The sequence below is a fragment of the Myotis brandtii genome, unplaced genomic scaffold, assembly GCF_000412655.1.
Source record: "Myotis brandtii unplaced genomic scaffold, ASM41265v1 scaffold488, whole genome shotgun sequence".
NCBI classification, from domain to species: Eukaryota; Metazoa; Chordata; class Mammalia; order Chiroptera; family Vespertilionidae; genus Myotis; species Myotis brandtii.
Window position 1 is genome coordinate 2,688,205 of NW_005368638.1, and position 9,427 is coordinate 2,697,631.

Sequence of the window (9,427 nt, forward strand, 5' to 3'; positions counted from 1 at the left end):
CGTCGTCTTTGCGAACAAAGGTAAATTCCGACGGCAAGGCGAGGGCCAGCCGTGGCCAGCACCAGGCTTTGCTGCCAGACAGGAGCCTCTGAGGATGCCCATCTGGAGGTTTCTGTGCTGCTCCAGGCGGCTCAGCTCTCCTGGTGGCGTTTGCCACGTGTGAAATGGCTCCCAGGCTGGAATGGGAGAGTCAGAGAGAGCAGCACGGAGAGAGGGCGGGGTGTGCAGGAATCCGAGTCCCTTTTCCACGCTGGAGAGCTCAGCCACGGGGAGGCCTGCGGGCAGGCACCTTTGTCATGGTGCGTGTGCACTGGCAGCAGCCTTGCAGTGGCCCAGAGAGAGGGGCCCAGACAGCTCCTCCCAGCACAGTGGAGGCAGCCAGACACTCAGCCAGGGCGGGAAGTGCAGTGAGCAGCGTCTTTGGGGTAGCAGTTCTGATGTGCCATATGCAATGAAAAGCCAACACCTTCCTCTTCAGTGAAGAGAAAGCTGGTGGGATCCTGTCACTGCCCAGATGGCCAGCTTTGCCCTTCCATGCCAGGCTTCCACCCAGCTTCTGAGCACCTCGGGCTGGATTATGGGAGGTTGAAAGCTACCAGGTGTTTGAGGAATACTGCTAATGTGAACAAGAGACAAAAACTATAGCAAAAATTCCAAACAAGAGCAAACGAAAACCACAGGAAAAGTGAAGGGTGCAAAAATACACATGGATAGCAGAAGACTACTCCAAACACCACAACAATTAGATAAAGATTGCTTTTCCCAGACAAGAGGAGGCTGCTATGTAAAAGAAAAGGCACGGATTAATAATATGACTGCAGGACCCAGCTGGGGTGGCTCAGTGGTTGAGCATTGACCTATGAACCAGGAGGTCACGGTTCGATTCCCGGTCAGGACACATGCCCTGGTACGGGCTCGATCCCCAGTGTGGGGCGTGCAGGAGGCAGTCGATCAATGATTCTCTCTCATCCTTGATGTTTCTGTCTCTTTCTTTTTTCCTCTGTGAAATCACTAAAAATATATTTTAAAAAGTGTGATTGGAGGGATTTAAAAATTCCACAGAAGTACTGGGAGATAAAGTTTCAGAAATCCCCCAGACAGAAGTATAAAAATAAAACAACACAGAGATGAGAAACCAGAAAAAGGTGAAATTAGATAATCAATCCATGCAGTCCCATGTCCAGCAAACAAGTTTCAGAAGGAAAGAACAGAGAACGCAGAGGAGAGGGGATCATTTAGAAAGACGTTGGGTGAGAAGTATACACAGGGGTACAGTCTAGCTTACAGGGAGGGGGTGCAGCGGACAGGCTCAATAGTCGGATTGGAGCAGAGCAGCAGTGGAGTCGGTAAGTTCTGGCTGCATGGCCAGCTGGGCTCTGAGGTGGGAGGACGGTTCTGAGTACTGCAGAGCTGTTGCTTTCCCACCGGCTTTGGGTGGTTTGGGGTAAGGGGCTGGCCTGCTTTATTCTATGCAGGCAGTGCTGGAAATGAGGCCCTGACTCCCTGAACCACAGCTGGGAAAGCGGTGCTCCCTCCCATGATGCCCTGGGTAGGGCTCAGTACACAGGCATGAAGGCCTGCTGCTCACTGTAATTGCCATTGCCTCTGAGGTGGCCCCACCCAGCCCGTGTGTGGGGGAGGAGAAAATGGAACTAACAGAAATGATATAAGAAAGGTTTTAGAACTGAAAGGGCCTGCTGAGAAGACATCGAGGGCCAGGAGTAAGAAACCCCACACTAAAGCGTAGAGGGAAAACAGACCACGTACAGTGGCCCAGTAACCAGAACGCCTTCAGGCTTCTCAAGAGCAGGATAGGAAAGCATTAGACAATGCTGTCACATTCTGGGAAAAATGTCCCATCTTAGAATTCTCTACTCAATAAAACGTCAGTCAAGGAAGAAGAAAGACAGAGGCTATTTCAGCCAGCCAAGCTTTAAACTGTGTTACAGAAGACCGGAGAAGAAACCAAGCCATGCTTAGAGAAAGGGAGTTACACTTTAATTATGCGCAGGCCCAGAGAAAAATGTGTCTTTCAAGTTCTGGGCCCCCCAACATGGAGGAAACTTCTCTATTTATACTTTTTCCAGTTCTTTGTCTCCCAAATTTGGAATGAGACTTCTGGGCCTTCTGAGAAAGAAGGCCTGAGTGCTGGGAGGGGCCATGACACCATAACTCAAGGCCTGGCGCCAGCACTGACAACTCTGTCTGGGGCAGAGTTTATGGCCTCTCTGGAATGGGAATAGTCTTATTTTCCCTATTATTTAATTCAGCAAGCGTTTACAGAAGCCAAAATAGCAGGGTTAAAATTTCAAACAGCAGTTTTTATATAAGATAGATGCTTCAATGGACTTCTGTTGCCTTTTCTCAGAAAGCGATGAAAGGATGTGCTCCAACTAAAGGAGCAAATCATGCAAGAAAGATGATGCAGTGGAAGTCAGGAAATGGAGGCTAATCCTGCAGAGGGGCGAAGAGAACTGCGGTGACAGTCAAGGCTCCCCTCAGGAGGCGGTTGAAGCTGTTGGCTCTCCCTGGGTGCAATAGGCCTGGAGTGGGTGGCCTAGGTCAGCTCCCTCATGGCTTTGGGTTCCTTACTTGGGCTTTTGTTTGGGGGTGAAATGATCAGAGTGGGTCTTTAGAGTGCTTTGGCATCAGAAAACTCCACTTAAGTAAAGAGAGTATTTGAGCCTGAGGTTTGGGGTACAGCCCGAGACCCTTATCCCTCAGTTTATTGTTTTCCTTTGAGAAACTTGAGAGGAGGGCCGAATTTGGGTGTCACTTTGTTTGTGACCCAATGCCATCTCAATTCAACCCCACCTCCTAGCATCCATTGGATAATGTTGTCCTGGCTCTTTGAAGTGACATTTAAACATAAAGTTACAGTAACTATGGGCTGGGGGAGATTTTATTCCAACCCAATGCCTGTGGTTGACAGTTCTTCATCTACTCATTTTCTAGTCTCCATTTGCTTGTCCTGATTTCTTCTCTTATTTCTAATGTAAGTCAATTACATTTGTATACTTGGAATTCATTAGGAATTTGGAATGAATTAGGAGTGCCAATAATAAAGGCAGCCTTTTCTATTTTCTAGGCATTTTGTTGAGATAATATGCATCAATTTGAGAGCATATCCATCTTATTGTGCTTCCAGTCACTTGGGCATGTTTAATACCTCTGACATAAAACAGCCCTTCCCGTTTGAAGACAGAAATCAAGCTGCTTCTTTTGAGGCTAAATATCATCTCTCCAACCCAAGCGTTCCTTTAGGTTCCCACCTGAGAATCTGGTTTCATGTCATGAAAAATTTTGGTTGTTCGCCTCTCCTACCTTCTGATCGCTCTTCTCTCAAACCACCCCTGTGTGCCTGGCAGAGCTGGTGTTACGTCCTCCTGCTTCCTCAACCAGTACAGGTTTCCATGTGTACTAGCTTCCTGGTGCTGCATAATGAATGATCACAAACTTAGTGGCCTGAAGCAAACCCACCTGTCACCTCCTGGAGTTTGGCCTTGGCTTGCTCTCTGCTCAGGGTCTCACCAGCTGGATTGTGATGTTGTGCATCGTAACCTGATCACAGGAGTGAAGCTCCTCATGCTCACAGTGGGCCTCATGCTCAGGGGGAGAAGAGTATACTGAGTGTGGACACCAGAGGACAGCCATGCTGGGGACTATCTCAGAATTTTTCCTCACACACCCCAAGCCCAAATGTCTATCTTTTGGATCTTTAATGTTGTCACCAGCTCCCCTCCCCACACAACTAATCATCAATTTGGGTTAGAAAATTGTGGCTCCTCCGTTTGCAAATAAGTTAGTTGGAGGCATAGCTGCGATGCCATGCTGACACTGACTACCAGGGGTGAGTGCATACGCATACGACTGCCTCACGGCAGACACCAGCTACTAGCTCTGGGCTCCCAGGCCACCTTCACTCTGACCCACTGACTACACATTTGTGGGTTCTCACTGGCCCCTGAGCTTCGGTAATTCACTAGAAAGATTCATGAAACTCAGGAGAATACGGTACTCATGATTACAGTTTTACTGTTAAGGATACACATCACAAGCAGCCAAATGAAGAGACACAGGGGGCAAGTCCGGAGGGTCCCAAATGTGAAGCTTCTGTGCTTTCGGGATACGCCATCCTCTTGGTACATTGATGTGTATCAACAACCAGGAAGCTCACGTGAGCCTCAGTCCCATAATTTTTATTTGGTTTCATTATATAGGTGTGACTGCTTAATTCACTGGCTATGTGATTGAACTCAGTCTCCATCTCCCTTCTCTGTAGGTTTGGCTGATATCACCTGGCTCAAAGTCCCAACCTCTAATCACCTGGTTGGTCTTTCTAGCCTGGCCAGCCCCCATTCTGAGTCATCGCCTTAGCATAAAGCCAGCAATAAGTCCACCATACGTAGCAAAGACAACCTACCGCTCAGAAATTCCAAAGATTCAGAAATGAAGACTGGAGCCAGAGATGAAGGCCGACAGCACAGGAAGTCATTATTACTCGTGAGCATTCACAAGGATCCAGGCGCGGTGCTGCTTCTGGGGTCTCTTGGAATCTTCTAAGAGGTCTTTAAGTTTCAGGCACAAGCTTTTGATTCACAGGTGCTGAGTTGTGGGATATTAGGGTAGTAGCAGTGGGAGATTAGGGACAAGTAAAACATTACAAGGGCATCTATCTTCGCAAAGTGCAGGACCAAATTAACTCGGTTGGCACACTCTCTTAGAGGTTATTGACCTGTAAATTCTCTCCCATTGTTACAAGGAACCTTGGTGGAGAGAGTACTTGATAAATCCAAGAGGCTGGTATCTACTTAATCAATGCCTTTACAAGAGGTAAGATTTAGTTGTTTGATTTTTAAATAAAAAAATTAGAAAAAATTCATCACCAGATGACCCATCATAAATAAAATATTCATTTCATTATCTTTCTAGTTAAAACTCATGTCTTGAAATGCTTTGTTGTATCTACTTAAATGATCAATGGGGTGCCCGGGGGATTTCTCCTGCAGAATTTGTTGGTAGAGAACATTAAAATTGCATGCAGCCACTTTTGTAATTTTAATAACATTCAGGAGAACTTGGACTGGAATTAGAAGGAATTTAAAGTGCGATGCTTCTTCTGGGGAAGGTTGAGGCCAGGATCCTTTGGTATTCAAGGAGGCCAGGTCAAGTGGCCACAGGACACGCTCCTGTTTGCCCCGATAGCTGGGCAGAGGCAGCGAGGGCAAACAAGGAGCTCCTGGCTGTGGGCCTGCAGCGCTTGGAGAGTCTTGTTGGTCTACAGATGAGCACGGCCCACAGAATTCTCGGCCCTCACGCTCCTCTCAGGAGGGAGCTGAGGCCCAGAGGGGGACCCAATGAGGGTTCCGGTTCAGACCTGTGCATTCCAGACCAGTGCTCACCACTCCACATCTCACAACCCCTACACAGTTACTTTATTTTTTTTCTCTTTCTATTTTATGGTCACTGAGCTCAGCTTCTGCGCCTATAAAACCTACACAGGCTTCTCTATCCCACAGTGATTCCCACATCCTCTGATTTCTGTGATGGCCATGTCTATGTTTTTCATTAGTCACATGCTGATTTAGTGCACATTTACTGCTGTTGATTTAAATGTCATTAAACTCCAGTGTAAGCTGTGCTTCCTTCAGACTTCCCAGCCTGCTTTAGGTATAGGGTCACAGTCACCTAACATTTCTTCAAGTCTTCTCTTTGCACGGCCTCACCTCTCCCTCCAGCCACCAGCAGTCTGGGCAGCCCTCAGGGCACGTCCCGCTGCCTGAGCACAGCTGCTGCAGCTGCCTCGGGGTGTCTGCTCCTCCCTGCAGTGAGCCTCTGCATCACCCCTCCCTCAGAGCACTCTCAGCTTCTTGGATGAGGGGGTTTGGCTCCCTGCTGAGAGCCCAGGACTCTCCTGATTGCCCCCATGAGACCCTGGACACCATCAGTGCCCTGAGAAGAAGAGGGATGGTCCTCCCATTCAGCCACAAGTCCAGAGCAGAAAGCCTGTGGTCTGAGGCTCTGGGTGATGCCGATGTCACTTGCTCTCTTCTGAGGAAGATGTGCAGCAGCCCTTGCAGCCAGCTTGCTCATCTCCCCTCTTCGTCTCCTGAGGCTCCTTGCACAAGAGGATGGGGCCTTTCCTGAAGTCTTGAAGACAGGTCTGAACTCTGAGGTAAATGTGACAGGTAGAGACAATGGCTGCCTTTGTACTGGTCAAAGGTGGTCGTGGTGGGACAAGGCAAAAGTTCCTAAATGGGTTTTTGTTTTCCTGGAAGAAGCAAGAGGAAAGACAAAGGACCCCTAGGCATGGGATGCTCCCACCCTTCCATGGGAGGGCCTGGGTGTTTGCTTGGGGCAGACGCTTCTCTATCCCACAGTGATTCCCACATCCTCTGATTTCTGTGATGGCCATGTCTATGTTTTTCATTAGTCACATGCTGATTTAGTGCACATTTACTGCTGTTGATTTAAATGTCATTAAACTCCAGTGTAAGCTGTGCTTCCTTCAGACTTCCCAGCCTGCTTTAGGTATAGGGTCACAGTCACATAACATTTCTTCAAGTCTTCTCTTTGCACAACCTCAGCTCTCCCTCCTGCCACCAGCAGTCTGGGCAGTCCTCAGGGCACGTCCCCGCTGCCTGAGCACAGCTGCTGCAGCTGCCTCGGGGTGTCTGCTCCTCTCTGCAGTGAGCCTCTGCATCACTCTTCCCTCAGAGCACTTTCAGCTTCTTGGATGAGGGGGTTTGGCTCCCTGCTGAGAGCCCAGGACTCTCCTGATTGCCCCCATGAGACCCTGGACACCATCAGTGCCCTGAGAAGAAGAGGGATGGTCCTCCCATTCAGCCACAAGTCCAGAGCAGAAAGCCTGTGGTCTGAGGCTCTGGGTGACGCTGATGTCACTTGCTCTCTTGTGAGGGAGATGTGCAGCAGCCCTTGCAGCCAGCTTGCTCATCTCCCCTCTTCGTCTCCTGAGGCTCCTTGCACAAGAGGATGGGGCCTTTCCTGAAGTCTTGAAGACAGGTCTGAACTCTGAGGTAAATGTGACAGGTAGAGACAATGGCTGCCTTTGTACTGGTCAAAGGTGGTCGTGGTGGGACAAGGCAAAAGTTCCTAAATGGGTTTTTGTTTTCCTGGAAGAAGCAAGAGGAAAGACAAAGGACCCCTAGGCATGGGATGCTCCCACCCTTCCATGGGAGGGCCTGGGTGTTTGCTTGGGGCAGACTAGGGCCCCTGGCTATGGTGAGGCTTAGAGCATCTTTCACCTGAAGTCAGGAGCATGCGCCGTTGCCAGGAACTCAGGGCATCTTTGAAAGACCAAGGGGCTCTCTGCCCAGACTCACTGACATCCTTTGTCAGATGTGTTCCCCTTGTTTGTGAAGAATCAGGCTCCAGCCCTTTAACACCCATTTCTGATGACACCACGGAGGGTTGGGGGCCTCCTGGTCCAGCTGTGCCTGCCACTCTGTAGGGTAGGCCAGGCTCTGTGTGGTGCTCTCTGGGTGGGTGAGGGTACCACAGTTGTCAGGATCATTGTCACGGCATGACAGTGGCTTCAGTCTCTAAATCCTATTAGTCACACTTCTTTCCTTACAGGGAATTTTCCCAAAGAAGGCAAGCAAAATAAGGCAGTCAGAGAAAGTCAAGCATCTCACTCATATGTGGAATCTAAAGAACAAAAACTGATGAACAAAATAGATCCAGAGACAGAAGTATGGAACAGACAGAAATCTCAGAGGGAATGTGGGGGAGGTTGGTTGGGAAGAGATTAACCAAAGAACTTATATGCATACTAGAGGCCCGGTGCACTGATTTGTGCACCGGTGGGGTCCCTCTGCCTGGCCTGCACCCTCTCGAAATCTAGGACCCTCTCAGGGGATATCAGATAGCCAGTTTCGGCACGATCTCCACAGGCCCGATACAGACAGGAGGGAGCCCAATCCTGTGCATTGAGCGTCTGTCCCCTGGTGGTCAGTGCACGCCATAGTGACTGGTTGTTTGGTTGTTTGGTCACTTAGGCATATATAGATATAGATATACATATAGATATAGATATAGATATGCATAACCCATAGATGCAGAAAATAGTGTGATGAAGGCCTGGGGTGGGACAGGTGTGGGCTAGAAGGGGTCAATTGGGGGGAAAAAGGACATATGTAATACTTTCAACAATAAAGATAGATAAAAAAAAAAGAAAGCAGGGCCTTATCTCCATCCACATACTCTTGGTCAATGGGAACCAGCCACTGCCCCATGAGGGGGGCCAAATCCCCCTCCTTGTTCTGCGCTGGCCTTGGTGACCTGCTGGCCATGATTGCTGAGTCTCTGTGACTTCCAGGGCTAGTTTCAGAAATGGACATGCAGCCCTGGTTCTGTTGAGAAGCTCAGTCTCTCTCTTGAGCCGCTTCTGGAAACGCAGCCTTTGTGCTGGGAGGTCCCACGCCATGTGACGAGGCCACACATGGGCACTTTAGTGGGAAGTCCCAGGAGAGTTCACACTCACAGTTGTCTCAGCCCAGATGCCAACATTTGAGTGAGAAAGTCTCGATGACTGACTGCCCGCTTGAGTGTTCCCATTAAGGCTCCTGCAGCAGAGAAAGCCACCCCCTGGCCTGTGCCCTTTCATGCAGCACGAGGTGCTGGGAACACAGGTCTGCGGAGATGACAACACACAGACTTGATCACCAACAGGGAGGGACTCAGCCCTGTGGCCCAGCGGTGCATGCAGTTGAGGGCTTTGGTAATTGGAATTGGACGGCTCAGTCAGGGCAGGAAGCCAAGTGGTGGCCGCCTGCTCCTCCTGGTGAGTCCCCACTCCTGGGAACTGGAGTGAGGGGCAGTTTTGGGTCTCTGAGTGGACTCTGACTACTCAAACCCCATCAACCGCACAGAGGGTCACAGTCCTAGGCCCCCAGGTGAGTGGACGCTGCAGCGGCTGCCATCCAACTCCCCCATTTAAGAAGCAATGGACACGGGGCAACCAGGCAGACTGGATTCACTCGGACACCCACCATGGAAGTGAGGACGTGTGGAACAAGTGTGCATGCGGTCCTCGCTGAGCTGGCTGTGGGTTCGAGATCTTGCTCTGACATTTCTTTGCTGTGTGATCTCAGGCCAGTTTCTTCATGTCTCTGAACTTCAGGGTCCCATCTTTAAAACAGGAATAGAGTTCTGTCTCCTGGGGGTTTTGTGAAAATGTGTGTCAAGTTCTTATCAAGTCTTCTTAATTCTTTTCACTTCAGTTTGGAAGGACCTGGAAGCACCAAATCCAGTTGCTAAATAATGATTGCCAAACATTTTGAGGCGCGTACAGAGTATGGGCACCTTCAGACAGACACAGTCAATGAGGTTCCTGCTGCTGGGGGACCAGGCTATGGCTCCTAAATGAGCCTCTTAGCCACATCAGAAAATATGAGGCATCAGACAC